The sequence below is a fragment of the Lissotriton helveticus genome, chromosome 12, assembly GCF_964261635.1.
Source record: "Lissotriton helveticus chromosome 12, aLisHel1.1, whole genome shotgun sequence".
Classification (NCBI taxonomy): Eukaryota; Metazoa; Chordata; class Amphibia; order Caudata; family Salamandridae; genus Lissotriton; species Lissotriton helveticus.
In genome coordinates, this window is record NC_136073.1 from 113,613,571 (window position 1) to 113,635,005 (window position 21,435).

Sequence of the window (21,435 nt, forward strand, 5' to 3'; positions counted from 1 at the left end):
ATCAACTGAAGCGTAGCTTTCCATGGGAGTCACTGTTAGGACACCGTCCTTTCATCTGAGCTGGCTCTTTTTCACTTCACTATTTAGATTTCTTCAGGGATTTCTTTGAAAGAAATCTATTTGCTGAGCTGTGATTTTAGTGTTACTCACTTGGGAGCGCGAGCTAGAGTTTGCAGACTGAAGAGGAACCTTGTTTTAGACAGTTTTCCTCTGCAGCTGTGTGACCAGGAGCATTCACCTAGCGGAGAGGTTGTGCATGTCTATATTTAACGGGTCGAAGGTGATCTCTCACTCGGTACAACACCCTCCTCTCTGTAACCACGTTTTCAGCCAGATTACATTTCCGCCAATGATTTTGTAGGGTAGAAGTTTGACATAAACTTAACCTGCGATCAAACCAGCCAATGACGTGGTTTAGAGCAAGTTCTTGTTCCACTGTACAGTAAACGTCTTTTTTGTCAATGCCACAAAAGAATACCAGAATTCATGACAATATTATGTGTGTGTGGCAGTTATTACAAATTAATGGTTCAAAATAAGTACAGTTAAAGCATGAGTGACATGAAGGTTACAGACAGATCCCTGGATTGGGTGCTTAAGTCACTGAGGTCAATGTATAGATGGCTGAGTTAGTGAATATGTGAGCTCTGCCCCAATTCTTGTTTAGGTGATACACCGAGTCCGCATCCTGAAAGTCCTGCAGCTGTCACTGAGAGACCTGCTGCTTTTGTTGGTCCTTTGGTGTTTTAAATATTAAAAGGCAGCCGTCACCCAGTAGCTCACGTCCTCTACACAGGACAGGCAGGTGTCAACCTCTATGAGAAGGTGGGGAGTGCACACGCACCAGGCGCTGTGACATCTTTGGCTCTGTGCTGCTCCTGCTCCTGGTATTGGCTGAACGCTAGTAGATACTAAAGTATTGGTGAGGGATGAAGCTCAACTGCGATGGCCGCCAGTGTGGTGCGTAGGCAGTGAGCACGTTGGTTGTATCTTTAATTGTCTGAGTACTGAAGTCGAAATTCAAGTCAAAGTTTGGGGAATGGCTTAAATGTCCCGTCACTTTGCGCCTCATTGTGCCTCGCTACTATTTTAACTAACCTGGTATCTATTTTAGTTCATTTTTTGTTGCATTTTCCCCTGGTTTTAACGGGACTTATTCTACTCCCCCTTACCTGCACTTTAATCGGCTCCTCACCGCTGTTCAGGTGGGTCCGGTTCCTGGGGTGGGATTCTCTTTGGGCGCCATCTTGGAGTGGTGTTCACTCTTTGGGCGCCATCTTGGAGTGGTGTTCACTCTCCGGGGTTGTCACTGATGAGCGTTCTAGCGCTCCAGCTGAGTGGAGGGACGCCTATTTAAAGCTCCCTTCAACGCGCAGCGGGCGCGCCTTCGCTGCGCCTGAGTCGCGCCAGAGTCCTGCCCGTCTGCGCTAAGGCACCGCGGGTCGTGGCAGGACTCTATGCCCCTTCCTACCATTATGCCATCACCTATAATTAGGTATCAAAGGGAAGAGCTGTTGGCCATTCGGGGATTGTGCACTGTCTGTGATCTCCCCCCAGTGGCCCCAACTTGTGGCCCCTATCATTGCACCTGTGGCGTTTGGGCATTGGACACTCCGTCGCGCATTTGTTCCTTGAATTTACCAGCTGGGCAGAAACACATGCCACGGAAGCGGGATCTTGACATCTGGAATTTGAATGTCAGGTCACTGGTAAAACATTATCAGGAGATATATGATCTCCTTAAAACAGAGGCCCCTGACGTGCTCTTTATGACCGAAACGTGGCTGCAGGACTCGGACTCCTCAATACTGAACCTCGCTTTTCCCCCTGACTATGCTGTCTTTACGCTTAATCGGGGTACGAGAGGAGGGGGAATTGCGATGGCTGTTAAGTTGTCTTACCCATGTGAATGGAAAGCCCTTAAACTTCCCGGATGTGAATGTGCTCTGTTTAAAATTTCGTTTAATCATCACTTCACCTTTTCGGGCCTTTTAATTTACCGCCCTCCGGGCTGCGATGCTGCCTTTAGGGCTGCTCTCCCGGATCTAATTAGTACAGAGGCATTAGGATGTGCGAATTTTAATGTCCTTGGTGACCTCAATCTCCATTTGGACTGTCTATCTTTGCCCGCTATTCAGAGTTTGTCTGCCGATCTAGAGGCCTTGCAGTTTTCCCAGCTGGTGACCTCTCCTACACATCGAGATGGCCACATACTTGACCCGTTTTTTACCAACTTAGAGGGTATTAGAGTACTTTGTCCCATTCAGTTGATTTGGACCGATCATATGCTGGTGAAGATGGTTGTCTCTATGTCCGATCCTCCTTTTATATCTAAGGATAAAACAATCCTTAAACGCCGTTGGAATAAATTAAAACTGGAAGACTTTTATCGTTTTTTGGAGAAAGCGCCCCTGGGCCCGGTCATTAATGTCGATGATGGGTACGACGCTTTCTGTGTGTGGATTTCTCGTGCTCTGGACTTTTTGATCCCTTTGGTATGGTCTAAACAGGGCGCTAAAGAGCATAGCCCTTGGTATGACGATGCCTTAGCGTCCCTTAAAAGAGCCTGTAGGCAGGCTGAACGGCTTTGGAGAAAATCATTTGATCCTGAGCTTAAGGCCTGCTACTTTGCTAAAACTAAGATCTACCACAGAGCGGTATGCAGAGCCCGTGCAGCTTATTATGCTCAGGAGTTTCTGAATAGCCCTAACCCCTCGAAACTTATATTCAAGGTTTTAAAGGACTTAGTGGCTAAGAGGACAACGGCTGTAGAAATATGTTCAGATTCCCATTGTGAGGGTCTGGCCTCTTTTTTTCTCAAAGGTGCAAGCCATATGTCGAACCTTCCCTATGGTCTCGTCCAATTTAGTGCGAGACAGCTGTGTCATGAGAGATAGTGAGTGTCTCGACACCCTGCCTTCCATGACAAGGGAGGCTTTTGATCACTTGAGTTTAAAAATTAAGTCGGGCTCTCCTGCAGATCCGCTTAAACCGGCTCAGCTTAGGACTATGCTGCCGCTATGCAGCACTCCGATGTTGTCTTTAATCAACTTGTCATTATCCTCAGGTGTAGTGCCTACTAGGTGGAAGCAGGCCATAGTCACACCCATATTGAAGAAGGCTACCCTCGATCCTCTCAAACCTGAGAACTACCGCCCGATCTCCTTGCTTCCCTGGGCCACAAAAGTTGCTGAGGCCCATGTGAACGGTATCCTGGCAGACCATCTTACCAGAGCTAACATCTTAGACCCAACTCAGAATGGGTTCCGTGCGGGCCACAGCACGGAAACGGCCCTACTTTCCATGGTCGAACATCTGCGATCTGTGCTTGATGCGGGTCGGACAGCGGCACTATTATTATTAGATCTGAGCACCGCGTTTGACACTGTATCGCACAGGATCTTACTTCAGCGACTGGAGGAAGTAGGAGTCAAGGGCTCTGCCCTATGCTGGTTTCGATCCTTTCTTACGAATAGGTTGTTCCAGGTTGCGATTCCACCTGGCAAGTCTAAACCGTACCCGTTGTCTCTGGGGGTCCCACAGGGGTCTTCGTTGAGCCCCACTCTTTTTAATCTTTACGTGAGACCGCTGGCTGCGGTCGTCAGGCAATGGGGCCTGACGATGGTCTCATATGCTGATGACACGCAGCTGGCGGTCACGTTGAGTGGGGACTCTGATGTGGAGGCCCTCAGGTTCCGGGACGGCTTACGGGCAGTGGCCAATTGGATGAACTCTAACTGTCTCCAGTTGAACACCAAGAAGACAGAGGTCATGGTGGTAGGCAAGCAAGTGGGGTTGTGGGGCAACGACTGGTGGCCTTCTGAACTGGATGTGACCCCCTCTCCGGTATCGGAGATAAAAAATCTTGGGGTTTGGCTTGATCCAACACTTAGTTTTATCTGCCACACCAAGAGGGTGGCGGCCTCTTGCTATGGCGTTATTAGAGGACTAAGGCCTATAATGAGATTCTTTGATGCCCCCACCAGACAGCTGGTGGTTCAGGCATCAGTACTGTCTCGACTGGACTACGCCAGCTCGCTCTTGGCCGGGATAAATCAGGCTGAACTTATTCGGCTGCAGCGAGTTCAAAACGCTGCGGCCAGAATAGTGGTAGGTTTGCCTAGACGGTGCTCGGTCTCCAAGACGATGCACTCGCTTCATTGGCTCCCTGTAACTCAGAGGATTAAATTCAAGGTTCTCTGCCTGGCATTTAAAATCCTCAAAGGTATGTCTCCCCAAATTCTGGCGAATCTTTTAATTCCTTATGTCCCTTTGCGGACTCTGAGATCTTTGGGCCAGAACTTGGCAGTGGTTCCACGCTTCAGGCTGAGTAGAACTGGCGGCCGCTCCTTTCGAGTACTGGCAGCGAAGTGGTGGAACCTCCTCCCTTCTGAGACTCGGGCAATTGATGACCTTCTGCAGTTTAGACGCGCTATCAAAACCTTATTGTTTGTCTAAATTTAGGTTCTTCTCTGCGCCAGACTGATGTTGTGTTGTGTTTGCCTTCTCATAGCGCCAGGACGCCCCTTTGCTGGGGCAGCTGTTGCGCTGTACAAATATTAATATCATAACATAACATAACATAACTTTTGTTCCATTCTTTTCAGACCCTTCTCTGCCCAGTACCATCAGTATCACATCTTCCCCACAATGAGTAGGGCTCAGTTGTGTCAAAGTGGCACTTTATGATGCAGGAGTGGTGCCATGCCTTTGAGTGTATCAGCCTGCTTCCAGGAACGAACCCCATAAGTGGTGCCCTTTGATCTTGGGAGCGCCTCATTTTCCGCCCAGTTAATTTTGTTACCTAGTTTGCAAGCCGGACATGATCTTACCCAGATCGCTTTTTGTGGCGTATTCCACTGTGGGTTGTGCATTTTTTCGATTGCCTGACGTTCCGGGCCCGTCGTGTATCAGGGCGACCGTCGTCTTGGCCCCGCCTTTGCTTTTCGCAGGTGGAGGGAATTCCTTGTTGTGGCAATTGTCACCCTCTTGGACGCCTTAGGGTGCCCTGACCCTTCCGTATCATCCTCCTCTATAGCTATAATGTCACTGTGACACCCAGAGTCAGTGTTGCTGGCATTGAGCAGCTCTGTTGCCCATGCCATACCATTGGTCTGTACGAGCTGGAGAAAAGTCGCCGCCTGTGCGGAGGTTCCCGAATCTGGCCGATCGTCTTGGTACGTGGAAAAGAGCGATGGAGATCTTTGTTCGGACATCCTGACCCGCTACGTCTATATTTCTTGCTTCTGAGCGTCGAAGGGGCCCTGCCGGGCGTGGCACCGGCCTTTCCTTTGATATTAGCGATGGTATTTCAGCCTGTCGTCCTGCTCTCTGCCTCTACTATGATAAAAGGAACCTGTAAAATTGCTCTTCCCTGCCCCAGAGGCGTTGAGGCTGTCCGAGAGGACCGTAACCATGTTCGCCGATTCCCCCTAGTGTCGTCCGTTTTATCGCCCTTTCTTGGAGTTCCCCTCTCACACTTACCTTCTTAACTGTGTGAGTCACCCTTGTTCCCGTGGTCCTGTTGGTCGCTAGTCCATCCCTGCCTGCAATAAGGAACACCGATTACCACATGCGCTCACTTACGTCGTGAGCGGGGACATGAACTGCGTAATACCTATTATGCATGCATACCTCCAATCTTTATCATACATTTGAGCCCTGTGTACTTCCTCTCATGCATTCTGCTGATAGCTGCTTATTGTCTGCCAAGTTTAACTCATTATTCGCCGTCTCCCGACGAGATAGGATGAGCATGTGTGCAATTGGGACCATGGGTCATGGGGCAAGGCCAGGGATGCCAGGCCGCTAATGTTACTAGCACATTGGGTTTTTGCGCGGGCGGGACATGAACTCAAATGCTGCCAAGGTAACTGACCCTATCGTTGTTCGTGGCGCTGCGGCTGGACGCGGCGCTATCGTAAACTGACCCTAGCGAGTTTTTTCCGCGAAGCTGTCAAGGATGGGCAGACCATTGCTCTGTTGAGGAAATGCTTATCAGGTCATGTGTTTCCGCCTGCTTACGAAACGGGGACCTTCCGCGTGTTAGGCGAACAAAATAATTACTACTTTATAGCTCACATAATTAGGCCTCTTTGCATGTAACAGTTGTCGTACTTTGCACAACATGCTGACCCGCTAAGCAATTTCAGCCCACTGCAACATTGAGTTGTTAATAATCAATCGTTTCTAAAAAATTTACCTATTGGCTAGTACGGGGATCGAACCCGCAACCTTGCCTTTATTAGCATCAGCTCTAACCAACTGAGCTAACCGGCATCCGGGCGCACGGAGCACGAGGCAGCCTTCGCGTGTCTTTGTGCGGGGGGGGCAGTAGCGCGACAGCGGCCGTTATTTGCAAATGAAAATTTTAGCAATTCGCCGCACCCTGCTAGCGTCTGTTGTGCTGTAAGTACCCCGAAGTTTCCGTACAATTGTAGTAAACTGGGCGCATGCATATGACCGCCTGAAGCAGTGTTCGCATTCCCCGCAGGCGGGGGTGGGGGGGGCAGGAGCACCACCGCGGCCATTGTGGCCCGGCCATAATGCCCCCGAAATGAATTTAATTCTTTCCTTCTCGCCCCGGCTTCCATAAGGCACTCGCATGGCAGCCCCCGTTGTAAAACCCGGAGGCCTGCACCCCGAGCTGCTATCGTTAAATAATGCGGGCAGGTCCTCTGCCCTAAGGCCGGCCGCGTGGCAACCATCGTCGGGGGGGGGGGCATGAGCACAACCACAACCGCGGCCATTGTGGCACGGCTATAATTCTCCATGATGAATCTAATTTAGTCCGCATCACCCCGGCTTTCAAATAATGCGAGCAGGTCTTCTGACTTGAGGCCGCTCTGCCGCGCGGCGGCCATCATCGGGGGGGGGGGGGGGGTGGGGATGAGCACAACCACGGCCATTGCTGCACGGCCATAATGCCCCCAAAAGAATTTTACTTCTTTCCGCCTCACCCCGGCTTCCATAAGGCGCTCGCATTGCAGCCCCCGTTGTAAAACCCGGAGGCGACCTGCTATCATTCAATAATGCGAGCAGGCCCTCTGCCCTAAGGCCGCCCTGCCGCGTGACGGCCATCGTTGGGGGCAGGAGCACAACCACTGCCATTGCGGCACGGCCATAATGCCCCCAACACTGAATTTAATTCCGTCCGCCTCACCCCTGCTTCTACGAAGGCACTCGTGTGGCAGCCCCCGTTAAACAACCCGGAGGCCTGCTTTGAATAAATAATGCGCGCAGGTCCTCCGCCCTAAGGCCACCCGGCCGCGTGTTGGGGCCATCATTGATCCTCTATACAACTCCAAACTACTGCGGCCTAATGCGGCCCCGCCGCCTGCCGCAACCTGTCGCTGCTGTCCGCGAGATCGGACCTTCGTTCATTTTATAATGCAGAACACCTACAGACCTCTGAAGGCCTGCTGCCGTTTAGATCTGCCCCGCTAGCACGACCTCAGCCTGCTCCGCGCCCGTTGCGCTAACTCCCCTCACGCGACCTCCGTGCTGAAATCATAAAGCTCCCCCACCGCCTTTGAATTCGACCCGATGGTGGACCACTCCACCTCCCGGTGGTATCCTACCACGGGGCCCCTGTGCAACCTGGGTTTAGCCAAAGGACGGGGCCCGGGGGGAGGCGAAAGAGTCACCCTTACCTTGCTCACGACGATCTCAACGGAATTCGGTGCAAGGGGGGACCTTAGTCCTGATGGGGGAGGGGGGGAGCTACCTATCAGCCGAGGCAGGTGGAGAGGCCTGGGAGCTACCTTCCTAGTCGCAACCCGTCTGGTAAGGGAGCAGCAACAAAGAGGACGCGGGGTGGGGGAGACCCCTTATACCTGCTGCCCCGCCCCCTTACCGGCGGCTCGCCAGCGCCGCCCCCAGGGTCCTGCTGCCCGGCTGCCCTCAAAGGTACTACGGGGGCTGCCCTCCTACAGGGTCCACTGCAGGAACCACGGGCATCCTGCAATACTGCTTCTAGCAAGCGCAGCTGACATTTTTCTTTCCAGTCTATGTGTCTGTGACATGTCTGTTGTGCCTAACCATGATGTCTGGCTTCCTCTTGCGTGACACACTAAGTGACGCTTTTCTGGAAGCAGACACGTGATATCTGCTATTACAAAGAATTTTGTATCAAAATCACCGGCAGCGCTTTAAATGGTCGTGTACTCAGTTGCTGAGTACCTGCACTTTAAAAAATTTTTTTAAAGGGGCAGTGCTTTCACTTCTCTGCCGGGGTGCAATACTTGTAATGGGGGAGTGCACAGAACTAATCAACAGCAAACAGATAGTGGGTGGGATGGGGGCGTGTGTGCCTGCACTTTCATTTCTAGCACGGATTACAAATACCGTAAATAAAAGTGACGAGTTAGACTTCCCGCGCCTATCACGGGACATTTGGACTAACTTTCTTCTTTGGGCCTCGTTACGAGATGGGAAGTAATCCGCTTCAGCTGGTAACCGCAGGTGCCTGGCAAATTCAGTTTACAAATTCTATGGGAACAATGCCAGGCGCGCGTTTAGCCAGGAAGTAACATTGTGAAATGTTTTTCAGAAAAAGGGGCCAGGAATAGGTGGAAAGGTATACCAATGGGTGTGCCAATGCCCCCAGGCATGGCCGTACCAATGCTCCTCGACATGGGTGTGCCCTAGGCCTTCCCATGGGCTGGCGCTAGGCGTGGGCAGCTGCCCAGGGCCTCGCACTCAGCCCACTACCATGGGGCCCCGAACCGATCGTGTGTCCTGTTTTTTCCCTGTCTCCTTGCAATTAGGGTCTATGGGATGGGTCCCCTCCCTGGACCTCTCTGGGATGGTGTCTGGAGGCCTTGGGGAGGGAGATGCTTCCCCTTGTCCCAATTGCAAGGAGACAGACACTGCGGGAGGCCCATTGTACAGTATTTTAGCACTCCACAGGGTTAACTCTCAGCCCACAGCAATTCTTAAACCTATCAGGCTGGAGGTGTGAAACTGTGGGTGCGCTAAAATCCTGTACAATTGGCCTTCTGCTGTGTCTCTGAATGGTTCCCTTGCAAGGGATCACTTAAGGGAATGCACGAGGCCCCTCTAATGTACTTAAGGGAATGCGCGAGGCCCTTCTAATTTACTTAAGTACATTAGAGGGGCCTCGTGCATTCCCTTTTGGCCCAGGGCTTCGCAAATCATAGAACCGGCCCTTGGCCCGTTCATCAGGTTCATCACCAGGGGTCGGTAATACCGCGCCCAGGATCACACACTGCGTCCAGATTCGCAGGCGCTGCATTACAGCACTGGGTGCTACAAGGACTCATAATGAGGCTGTCGTCTTAAAACACGTTTTATTTGAAAAATGACAAAAATGACCAAGCAAAAAGATCTGATACTACTTACAACATAAGAGAGCACAGCTGTGTGACAGGTGTGCGAAGTTCATGCCTTCTTATTGCTTCCCTTGCATTCCATTTGATCTGTTTTCGTATAATAAATGCAGAACTACAAGTAGCAGAATACAACGCTAACAAACATTGGCAAAGCCAGTAAACCTGGCCTTGGCAGGCTGACAGGGTGTTAAATATTTGTAACATCACCACGTAACCAAGTACTCTAATCACGCGCACCTCCAGTGATACAAAGTACACCTAAGTGCTTTTAACGGTAACATTAAAAAGACAGAAACACGAATCCGTATTTTACTGGGCAGCCGGAGTGCAAAAATAATAAATACATAGCTGATACTTGGAATTAATTAAAAACATATAAGTAAAATAAAATACTATTTGAGCCAGTTTTGTTACTGAAGAGAAAGAAACTACTTTTAAGTGGATGTGACAGTGTGCACAGACTTTGTATAGTCACTAGAAGTGCAGGTACCCAGTTGATAATGTGGGCTGACTCATTGCCCCATGCTGTGGTGGGCGGAACCAAAATGTGAATGGCACTTTATCAGAGCAGTACAGGAGGCGGGCTAACCAAAGGCCCCTCCATGTATGTGTATTATGTACGAATTTGTGAAACAATGGTCTGACGAGAAAGGCCAGACCTAAAAACTAGACTTGTTGTTCTACTTATACGCGAAGGATAATAGACAGCCGTTCAAGGACCATCGAATAATCATGGTACCTACTGATAATAATTTAATAAAATCATGTAAACCTATTATTCTTTTTATGGTGCAGTTCACACTGCACTGTCTTACTTTCATAGAATTCAATAGTTTTGTATAAAATCCACCCCAACCCTTCATTCGCCATTTTCATAAAAACAAATTGATTGCAAAAAGTCTGACCAGTTCCCCCGGTCCCTGCCACTTCCAGGGCAACATTTAAAACCTCTTTGAAATGCACAGAAGACACGGCCAGAAGCCTTTGTAAGCAGCAGCTCCCTGCCGTGTGTAGGCACCTCTCTCCAGAGGGCTGTCTGATGACTCTTATCTCTCACTTCATCTCTGTGGCTCCAGCTTTCACTGGGGCCCCCACTATTGGCCCACAGAACTTGGTCCTCTGCCCAAACCGGCCTCTGCTGTAAAAAGTTTAGGGGTTAACATCGATCGCGATCTTTCGCTAAACACCCAAGTGGGTTCAGTGGTATCGAAGTGTTTCTTCCAGTTACATAAGATTCAGAAGATCCACCATCTGCTCACCCAGGCAGCACTGATCCAGGTTGTGATAGGACTTGTCCTGTCTCACCTGGACTATGCTAATTCCATCTACCTGGGTCTTCCCCTGTATCAGATAAAGAGGCTCCAGCTGGTACAGAACCAGGCCGCGAGATTGATCTACCAACTACCCAAATGGCAATCGGCCAAACCCCTACTAAAACAACTACATTGGCTTCCATTGCTTCAACGGTCAACCTTCAAAACTGCCTGCTTAACATTTAAGTCCCTGAACTGCTACAGTCCCATTTTCATCAACGATCTGATAATTAGGCACATCCCCATTCGTGATCTTCGTTCCAAACATCAAAACCTGTTAGTGAGCGCCAGGTTTAAGAAAAAGCAATATGGTGGCCGTCGCTTTGGATTCCTGGCGCCACAACTTTGGAACACGTTGCCATTTGAGATCCGTTCCTGCTCTGAGCTACTTCAGTTCAGAAGACAACTTAAGACTTGGCTGTTTACACAGGCACATGAATGAACTAAAGTGAATTAGTCTCCGTCCACACCCTACTCTGATCAGCGCCATTAAACCTTGGTCTACGTGCGCTTTACAAATGGGTTAAATAGAATAGAATAGAAATAGAAATAGCTTCCAATGTCAGCTGGTCCATGAAGCATTGATGCTTTGAATAAACACGAAACCGAGCAGAGCGTGACGTCAGAAGGACCGCTGAGGGAGGTCTCTGCAGAAACGCAGTGTGGTCTGGAGGGGTCCAGCCTCTCAAGTCCCTTCAGAGACAGTAGGCCACAAACTCATGAAAAGTAGGCATCAGTAAGCCGCCCCTTGGCGGGAATGGGGGGGTGGAGCCCAATCTGTGTCCGTGTTGTAGCCGCGAGGCCTGCAGCACCTCTAAATCCTCAGGGGACCCTATTTCAATCATTGTCCGCACTTGTGTCCACCCAATTAGTTCAGTGGAAGCAACGCATGACTACAACTCCCAGAACATATTAGGTTGTCACGTGGATACCCAGGAGTGGAAACAGTGTCCTATGACCAGGAATAAAGCTACCTACCACCATACATTCTGAGCCCGACTTCATCTTGCCCATTAGCGGCTATATAGTGGTCATGTCGGAGGAGTCCAGTGAGGACTGTACTCTTGTGATGAGGGACCGGTCAGTTCTGCATTTTGGCCTCTTGTTCTTTCACTAGGAACCCCCTGCTCTCTGCCGGTCGCAGCCATCTTGTATGAGTAGGGCTGGACTGTCAGGTGCCCCACAAGACTTACCCCTGCTTGTGAAGCAATTCCGCAGAGACTACAAGAGCACCTGTCCCTGAACCCACCTGACCCTCGTGGAAGGTTAAAACCCAGCAGGGATGAGATGGACGCAGGGAAGGGAGCCAGGGTGTAGGGTTGAACGAGGGTGTGGAGCTTGCGGTTATCCGGTGCCAGCTGGAAACCAGAAAAGAACCGAATCAGAAACAGATCTAGATCAGGAAGGAACCACCCCACATAACACACACAGAACTACTGCCCTTCCGGGGACTCGCCAGCGGTTCTGGAGGTCGCGAAACCCAAACAGCAGTTCAGCTCCTGAAAAGGATAGTGCAGGTGAGGAGCTCCTGCACGGTGCACCCAAGCATGAACCAAAGGAAAGCGCTCCTGCGCATTAAGTACTTTAAACCATAAAGAAAAGCGCTCCTGCGCATGTAGCGTGTCTTTAGTAATGTAGTCACAAATGTTATGGCATCCCTGGTGACCAAAACAAGCTATTCACAATGCTCCTGCTTAGCGAGCATCTCCTCATAACAGCGCTCCGGCGCGATGGGGAAAACCACAGTAAACAAAACAAAACCCAAAGTAAAGCACTCCTGTGCAAAGGACCCTTGACCCCCGTGCAGCGCTCCGGCGTGGCAAGCGTTAAGGGAAGCAAAACAGATACCGCCCTGATTAATACTGAAATAAGCGCTCCTGCGCGAGTTCAAGAAACAAAGACAAGCGCTCCGGCGCGGCGTACTCTTGGCAACAAACAGCGCCCAGCGCGGCTTGAAAGAAACAACAGATAGCGATCCTGCGCGGGTTAGCCCAGCAGGGAACAGGCGCGTCTCAGCTCCGATAATGGCTTCCACGTCTCAGGAGCATCCAGTCAGGAATTCGAAGCACTGAGCCGGCGGGAAACGCGATGTTTAGGCGTTTCCCCCGGAAGTGCTACAGTGCTCACAGGCCAACTGCCCAGGACTAGACCGGGACACAACTTCCGCCCAGAAGTGGGTAACCCGGTACTTCTGTGTGTGTTATGGCGAGTGGCCGGGAGCGTCAACCCCCGCGAATCGTGACATGGATGCTACCATCAGCCCCAGTGCTCCACTGGCCAAGCCCAAGTCCAGTGAAGAGTGCACAAGAGCTGCTCAGACACCTGGTGCATAGTGGCACGCGCAGTGGTCGAAGTGCTTTAAAAAATTTTTTATGGAATTGTGATGATGCGTGCAAGGGGATGGGATCAATCAATCAGCAAATTTGTAAAGCGCGCTACTCACCCGCTAGGGTCTCAAGGCGCTGGGGGGAGGGGGAGTCGCTACTGCTCAAACAGCCAGGTCTTGAGTTGTTTCCTGAAGGATAGATGATCCTGGGTCAGCCGTAGGTGGGTGGGGAGGGAGTTCCATGTCTTGGCCGCCAGGTAGGAGAAGGATCTTCCTCCGGCAGTGGATCTGCGGATTCCTGGGACGGTGGCGAGGACGAGGCTGGTGGATTGGAGCTGGCGGGTGGGTGTGTAGAATGCGAGGCGGCTGTTGAGGTATTTGGGGCCCATGTCGTGGAGAGCCTTGTGTGCATGGGTGAGGAGTCTGAACGTAATCCTCTTGCTAACGGGGAGCCAGTGCAGGTCTCTCAGGTGGTCCGAGATATGGCCGTGAAGGGGGATGTCCAGGATGAGTCGTGCAGAAGCGTTCTGTATGCGCTGGAGTCTTTTCTGGAGTTTGGCTGTGGTTCCAGCGTAGAGGGTGTTCCCACAGTCCAGTCGGCTGATGACGAGGGCCTGGGTGACCGTCTTCCTAGTTTCAGTGGGGATCCACCGGAAGATTTTTCGGAGCATGCGCAGGGTGTTGGAACAGGATGACGAGACGGTGTTGACTTGCTTGGACATCGTGAGGGAGGAGTCCAGGATGAAGCCCAGGTTGCATGCATGGTCCGTTGGCTTGGGGGCGGTGCCCATTGCAGGGGGCCACCAGGAGTCGTCCCAGGCAGAGGGGGATGGTCCCAGGATGAGGACGTCCGTCTTGTCTGAGTTCAGTTTCAGACAGCTGAGCTTCATCCATTCCGCGACGTCTTTCATTCCTTCCTGGAGGCAGGCTCTGGCGGTGGAGGGGTTGTTGGAGAGGGAGAGGATCAGCTGGGTGTCGTCGGCATAGGAGATGATGTTTAGGTTGTGGTGATGTGCGATGGCTGCAAGGGGGCTCATGTAGACGTTGAAGAGGGTGGGGCTGAGCGAGGATCCTTGCGGAACGCTGCAGATGACTTCGGTGGCCGTGGATCGGAATGGGGGGAGGCGGACTCTCTGGGTTCTTCCGGCGAGGAACGAGCTGATCCACTCCAAGGCCGTTCCTTGGATTCCGGTGTTGCTGAGGTGTTGTATCAGGGTGCGGTGACATACGGTGTCGAAGGCTGCTGAGAGGTCCAGGAGGATGAGTGCAGCTGTTTCCCCATTGTCGAGCAGGGACCTGATGTTGTCAGTAGCTGAGATGAGGGCAGTCTCTGTGCTGTGGTTTGCTCGGAAACCGGACTGCGAGGAGTCGAGGGATCCGTTTTGTCTCGAGGAAGGCGGAGAGTTGTTTGTTGACGGTCTTCTCGATGACTTTGGCAGGAAAAGGGAGGAGCGAGATGGGGCGGAAGTTCTTGAGGTCCGTGGGGTCCGCGGTGGGTTTCTTCAGGAGTGCGCTGAGCTCTGCATATTTCCAGCTCTCCGGGAAGGTGGCGGATGCGAAGGAGCTGTTAATGATGTCCCGGAGTTGGGCTGCGCGAAGATGTAGTCGGCTTTGTTGAAGATGTGGTGTGGACAGGGGTCGGTTGGGGAGCCGGAGTGGATGGTGTTCATCGTGTGGGTGGTGTCTTCGGTGCTGACCGGGGTCCAGTTGCAGAGGGTGGTGGTGGGGGGTGCTGGTTCGGTGGTTGGGTGCGTGGTCTGTGCGCCGAAGCTGTTGTGTATGTTGGCGATCTTGCGGTGAAAGAACGAGGCGAGTTAGTCGCCGAGGTCTTGTGAGGGTGTGATGTCGTTGTTGCAGGCGCTGGGGTTGGAGAGCTCTTTAACGATGCTGAAGAGTTCCTTGCTGTTGTGGGTGTTGTTGTCCAGATGTTCTTTGAATGTTGTCCTTTTGGTGGTGCGGATCAGCTGGTGGTGTTTGCGGGTGGCGTTCTTGAAGGCTGTCATGTTCTCTGTTGTCTGGTCGTGGCGCCAGGCTTTCTCTAGGGTGCGGCAGGTTTTCTTGGAGTTTTTGAGGTCGTTGGTGAACCACAAGGCTTTCTTGCTGCTGGGTCTGCTGGGAGGGTTCTTCAGTGGCGCGAGGTCATCGACGCAGTTATGAGGTTGCGGGCTACTTCGTTGGGGTCCCTCGTGTTGGTGGGAGGTTTCTGGCTGAGGGAGGTGGTGAGTTGGTCGGCGGTGATCTTGTCCAGCTTCTGAGGGGAACCTGTTGCGGGTGGTGGTGGGTCGTGGTTCTCCTGAAGTTGAAGTGGACGCAGCTGTGATCTGTCCAGTGTAGTCCGGTGGAGTGGGTGGGGGTGTTCACCAGTTGCTTGAGTCCGAGGTTGTCCAGGAGGGCGGCGGTGTTGCTGTCATTATTGTTCTCCAGGTGGAAGTTGAGGTCCCCTAGGAGGATGTACTCTGAGGAGATAAGGGCGTGCTGGCTGATGAAGTCTGCGATGGTTTCGCTGAATTGTGTGCATGGTCCCGGGGGTCTGTAGATAAGAATGCCTCAGAGTGGTTTTGGGGTCGGTGTGTATCTGAAAGTGGAGGTGCTCGGCGGCGGTGATGGTGTCGTCGGAGTTGGTCATGATTCGGATGGTGTTTCTGTGGACGATGGCGATGCCTCCTCCGGTTTGGTTGACGCTGTCCCTCCGGGTGATCTTGTAGCCCTCCGGGATGGCTATGGCAATGTCGGGGGCTGAGGAGGCGTTCATCCAGGTTTCTGTGAGGAAGGCGACGTCTAGTGATGTTGTGTCGAGGAGGTTCCAGAGTTCGACGGCGTGTCTGTGGACGGAGCGAGTGTTGAGCAGGATGCACTTGAGGTGGTTGTTGCTGGTGTCTGGCTTGGCGGGAGCGATGCAGGTTCGGAGGCAGGTGAATTTGCAGGCTTGGAAGGTGAAGGGTCCGTGGGTGCGTTTCGGGATGGCTCGGTAGCAGGCAGAGTTCCGGCCGGCGTGGAGGGTGGCGGCGTCGTAAGTACGTCCTGTGGGCTGGCATCGTTGGGTGCCAGGGGTCCTGGCGCTGGGCGCGGACGGGCGCAGACGGGCTTGCTGCACGCCCGCTGCGAGCGGCCGCTTCTCTGCCTCCATATGAGGGCAGAGGGAGGGAGGAGCAGCTGGGAGGTGGGAGCAGGGCGGCAAATGGGAGTGAAGGGGCGGGGCCGCAGGGGCTCCGCGGTGGGGGAGAACCCGGGGAAAAAACGTCAGGAAAAGACGGCGGGAGAGGGACAACAGAGCGCAGGGGTACAGAAAGCAAAACACAGGGGCACAGAATGAAAAAAAAAGAAAGTGGCACAGAGGCCAGGCGCAGGGGTACAGATTAAAAAAGGGAGCGAGCAGTCGGGCGGCAAAAGCGGCAACGGAGGTTCAATCCACAGGGGGCTGCATGGCGGATGGGGGGAGCGACCTTCCTTGTGACAGGGTCAAAGGTCGCTCTCTACCATCGCTTTGTGGCCTCCATATGAGGGCAGAGGGAGGGAGGAGCAGCTGGGAGGCTGGAGCGGGGTGGCCAATGGGAGTGAAGGGGGCAGGGCTGCAGGGGCTGAGCGGCGGGGGAGAACCCGGGGGTAAAAACAGCGGGAAAAGACTGCGGGAGAGGGACAACAGAGCGCAGGGGTACAGAAATCAAAACACAGGGGCACAGAACGAAAAAAAAAGAAAGTGGCACAGAGGCCAGGCGCAGGGGTACAGATTAAAAAAGGGAGCGAGCAGTCAGGCGGCAAAAGCGGCAACGGAGGTTCAATCCAAAGGGGGCTGCGTGGTGGATGGGGGGAGCGACCTGCCTGGTGACAGGGTCAATTGTCGCTCTCTACCACCGCTTTGCGGCCTCCATATAAGGGCAGAGGGAGGGAGGAGCAGCTGGGAGGTGGGAGCGGGGCGGCCAATGGGAGTGAAGGGGGCGGGCCGATGGGGCTCAGCAGCAGGGGAGAACTTGGGGAAAAGACGGCGGGAGAGGGACAACAGAGCGCAGGGGTACAGAAAGCAAAACACAGGGGCACAGAATGAAAAAAGAAAGTGGCACAGAGGCCAGGCTCAGAGGTACTGAATAAAAAAGGGAGCGAGCAGTCAGGCGGCAAAAGCAGCAACGGAGGTTCAATCCACAGGGGGCTGCATGGCGGATGGGGGAAGCGACCTGCCTGGTGACAGGGTCAAAGGTCACTCTCTAGCACCGCTTTGCGGCCTCCATATGAGGGCAGAGGGAGGGAGGAGCAGCTGGGAGGTGGGAGCGGGGCGGCCAATGGGAGTGAAAGGGGCGGGGCCGCAGGGGCTCGGCAGCGGGGGAGAACCCGGGGAAAAAACGGCGGGAAAAGACGGGAGAGGGACAACAGAGCGCAGGGGTACAGAATGAAAAAAAAGAAAGTGGCACATAGGCCAGGCGCAGGGGTACAGAATAAACAAGCATTTACAATGCAATAGGTCTCACAGCATTTAATTTAGAGCTTTTAACATTATTTTGTAACCAAGTTCTTTGTAATGAAATGATAATGCTTAATATTATTTTTTCACGCCGCCGTAGACAAAGCAGAAGCCCCGTCGCAGCAGTCTTCATCTTACCACAAAAAACCTTACATACACAAGACGGGCCTGGAAGTTGCCTCTTATCCTTTTCAAGTGCCTCGTTTCTGGTAGTTCTACATTCCTGGTTAGTGGTTACAGAAACAAGCTTAAAAGAGCGCATGTCCGAGTCACAGCTCTAAGTGACAGGCTGCGCTGCTCACAGAGGCGACAGAACTCCACACTGTTTGCGCTGCGAGGCAGTAATATGCAACAGGTTAATGTTTCACTGCAGCGCCGCGGCCAGACCCACGCGAAGAATCTAATGTGCCCTCTCGCCTCAAGACAAAAAAAACACGTCTTTAACACAAACAGGTGCCACAATGCCCTACTCAGTGTTTCGAACCCAGCGGCCGTAATTACCGTTCGTGCGACTCGGGAGGTCCGAGGTTTTCTGTCTCCTGCCGGCCTCCTTCCCCGCATTGTGTCTCCGCGCGCCCGGTGCAAAGGTCACGCTCTCATTTGAATGCCCTGCCCTGCTGCAGCAGGTAGGAATGACTAACATGCCCGCCCGGCTCGGAGAGCACACGATGTGCCCCTCCCTGCCTTCGCGCCCATGCTTACTTATTTACCTTATTTTTTTATCTGCGGTTTTCTATAGCGCAAACTTGGCCACTGAGCAACAAAAACGTTTCCAAAATAACACGCTTCAATTAAAGAAGAGCACAGGCAGGCAAATGCTGCAGTAGTTTGATGTGGAAAAGTGGTTGAATAGAAAATATAGGGTTTAATTCTCATTTATGTTTGGAAAAAGTTATAATGTACACAAGAACTGAATGGTCCAGCCCCAGTGTGAGGAAAGTACCCCACAATTTCCATTTTGGGAGTGCCAAACAAGGGGAGCCATTTCAAGTAGGATTAAAGGGAAAGCATGCGAGTCGGGGAGGAATAAAACCACGCGCGACCGGCTCCGATCGCTTTCGCTTTCCCCACCGGAAGTCAGGCAATGTCGCCTGTGACTGGGGCGGGGCCGCGTCAGGACCGGAAGAGGAGGCATGCGTATCGCGGCCCGGGGCTCCTGTGAGCAGTGGAGAACCCCGGGCCCGCCAGCAGGAGGTTAGGCGACTGTTGCGGGGCTCCCTTGACCAAGAGGGAGCCCCGTGAAAGGAGCTGGCAGGAGCTGCAGCGGCGGAGTCCCCCCGAGATTGCCCCGGTAAGTTAGAAAGGGCTGGGGGGTGCGGTGTGCGGTGTGCGGGGGGGGCGAGGGGGGCAGCGAGGGGGGCAGCACTCGTGTGTCTGTGTCTGTGTGTGTGTGTGTGTGTGTGTGGGAGGCTGTATGTGCGTGCGTGCATGGGCGCTTCTGTGTGTGTGTGAGTGAGAGTGCGCGTGCTCGTTTGAAATTGCCTCTAAGGCGATGCGCGCGGCCAGCAGTGTCGCCTGGAAAGGAGACACGGCAACAATAGGCTGTCGGCGGACACGCGCTTCCGCGCGTGCAGCCGAGACCTAAAAAGGGGGCGAGCAGTTAAGCGGCAACGGAGGTTCAATCCACAGTAGGCTGCGTGGCGGATGGGGGGGAGCGACCTTCCTGGTTACAGGGTCAAAGGTCGCTCTCTACCACCGCTTCGCGGCCTCCATATGAGGGCAGAGGGAGGGAGGAGCAGCTGGGAGGTGGGAGCGGGGCGGCCAATGGGAGTGAAGGGGGCGGGGCCGCAGGGGCTGAGCGGCGGGGGAGAACCCAGGGGAAAAAACGGCGGGAAAAGACGGTGGGAGAGGGACAACAGAGCGCAGGGGTACAGAAAGCAAAACACAGGGGCACAGAATGAAAAACAAGCATTGAAAATGCAATAGGTCTCGCAATAGAAGAGGTTGACATTTTTCGTTTTGCAAATGGATGAGTGACACCTATAGCATTTGGAATGCAACATGTTTTGTATTTACGTGACTTATATGGCAGCTCTGGTCGTTATGCTACATCTCTAGATAGTTTTATCTTTCGCAAATGTGACACCTATTGTAACACAATATGTGTTGTGAGGGTGAGGGGTTGAGGGTGAGGGGTTGAGGGTGAGGGTGAGGGTGAGTGAGGGTGAGGGGTTGAGGGTGAGGTGGTGAGTGAGGGTGAGGTGTTGAGGGTGAGTGAGGGTGAGTGAGGGTGAGGGTGAGTGAGTGTGAGGGGTTGAGGGTGAGTGAGGGTGAGGGTGAGTGAGGGTGAGGGGTTGAGGGAGGGTGAGGGTGAGGCTGAGAGGTTGAGGGTGAGTGAGGGTGAGTGAGGGTGAGTGAGAGTGAGGGTGAGTGAGGGGTTGAGGGTGAAGGGTTGAGGGTGGGTGAAGGTGAGGGGTTGAGGGTGAGGGGTTGAGGGTGAGTGTGGGTGAGGGTGAGTGAGGGTGAGGTGTTGAGGGTGGGTGAGGGGTTGAGGGTGAGTGTGGGTGAGGGTGAGTGAGGGTGAGGTGTTGAGGGTGAGTGAGGGTGAGGGGTTGAGGGTGAGTGAGGGTGAGGGTGAGTGAGGGTGAGGGGTTGAGGGTGAGTGAGGGTGAGGGTGAGGCTGAGGGGTTGAGGGTGAGGGTGAGTGAGAGTGAGGGTGAGTGAGGGGTTGAGGGTGAAGGGTTGAGGGTGGGTTGAGGGTGGGTGAGGGGTTGAGGGTGAGTGTGGGTGAGGGTGAGTGAGGGTGAGGTGTTGAGGGTGAGTGAGGGTGAGGGGTTGAGGGTGAGTGAGGGTGAGGTGTTGAGGGTGAGGTGTTGAGGGTGAGTGAGGGTGAGGGTGAGTGAGTGTGAGTGAGGGTGAGGGTGAGTGAGGGTGAGGGGTTGAGGGTGAGTGAGGGTGAGGGGTTGAGGGTGGGTGAGGGTGAGGCTGAGGGGTTGAGGGTGAGTGAGGGTGAGGGGTTGAGGGTGAGTGAGGGTGAGGTGTTGAGGGTGAGGGGTTGAGGGTGAGTGAGGGTGAGGGTGAGGGTGAGTGAGTGTGAGTGTGAGTGAGGGTGAGGGTGAGTGAGGGTGAGGGGTTGAGGGTGAGTGAGGGTGAGGGGTTGAGGGTGAGTGGGTGAGGGTGAGGCTGAGGGGTTGAGGGTGAGTGAGGGTGAGTGAGGGTGAGTGAGAGTGAGGGTGGGTGAGGGGTTGAGGGTGAGTGAGGGGTTGAGGGGTTGAGGGTGAGTGAGGGTGAGGCGGTGAGTGTGGGTGTGGGTGAGTGTGGGTGTGGGTGAGTGTGGGTGTGGGTGAGTGTGGGTGAGTGTGGGTGTGGGTGTGGGTGTGGGTGAGTGTGGGTGAGTGAGGGTGAGTGAGGGTGAGTGAGGGTGAGTGAGGGTGAGTGAGGGTGAGTGAGGGTGAGTGAGGGTGAGTGAGGGTGGGTGAGGGTGGGTGAGGGTGAGGGTGAGTGTGGGTGAGGGTGAGTGTGGGTGAGGGTGAGTGTGGGTGAGGGTGAGTGTGGGTGAGGGTGAGTGTGGGTGAGGGTGAGTGTGGGTGAGGGTGAGTGTGGGTGAGGGTGAGTGTGGGTGAGGGTGAGTGTGGGTGAGGGTGAGTGGTTGAGGGTGAGTGTGGGTGAGGGGTTGAGGGTGAGTGTGGGTGGGTGAGTGAGGGTGAGTGAGGGTGGGTGAGGGTGGGTGAGGGTGGGTGAGGGTGAGTGAGGGTGAGTGAGGGTGAGTGAGGGTGAGTGAGGGTGGGTGAGGGTGAGTGAGGGTGAGTGAGGGTGAGTGAGGGTGAGTGAGGGTGAGTGAGGGTGAGTGAGGGTGAGTGAGGGTGAGTGAGTGAGGGTGAGTGAGGGTGAGTGAGGGTGGGTGAGGGTGAGGGTGGGTGAGGGTGAGGGTGAGTGTGGGTGAGGGTGAGTGAGGGTGAGTGTGGGTGAGGGTGAGTGTGGGTGAGGGTGAGTGTGGGTGAGGGTGAGTGTGGGTGAGGGTGAGTGTGGGTGAGGGTGAGTGTGGGTGAG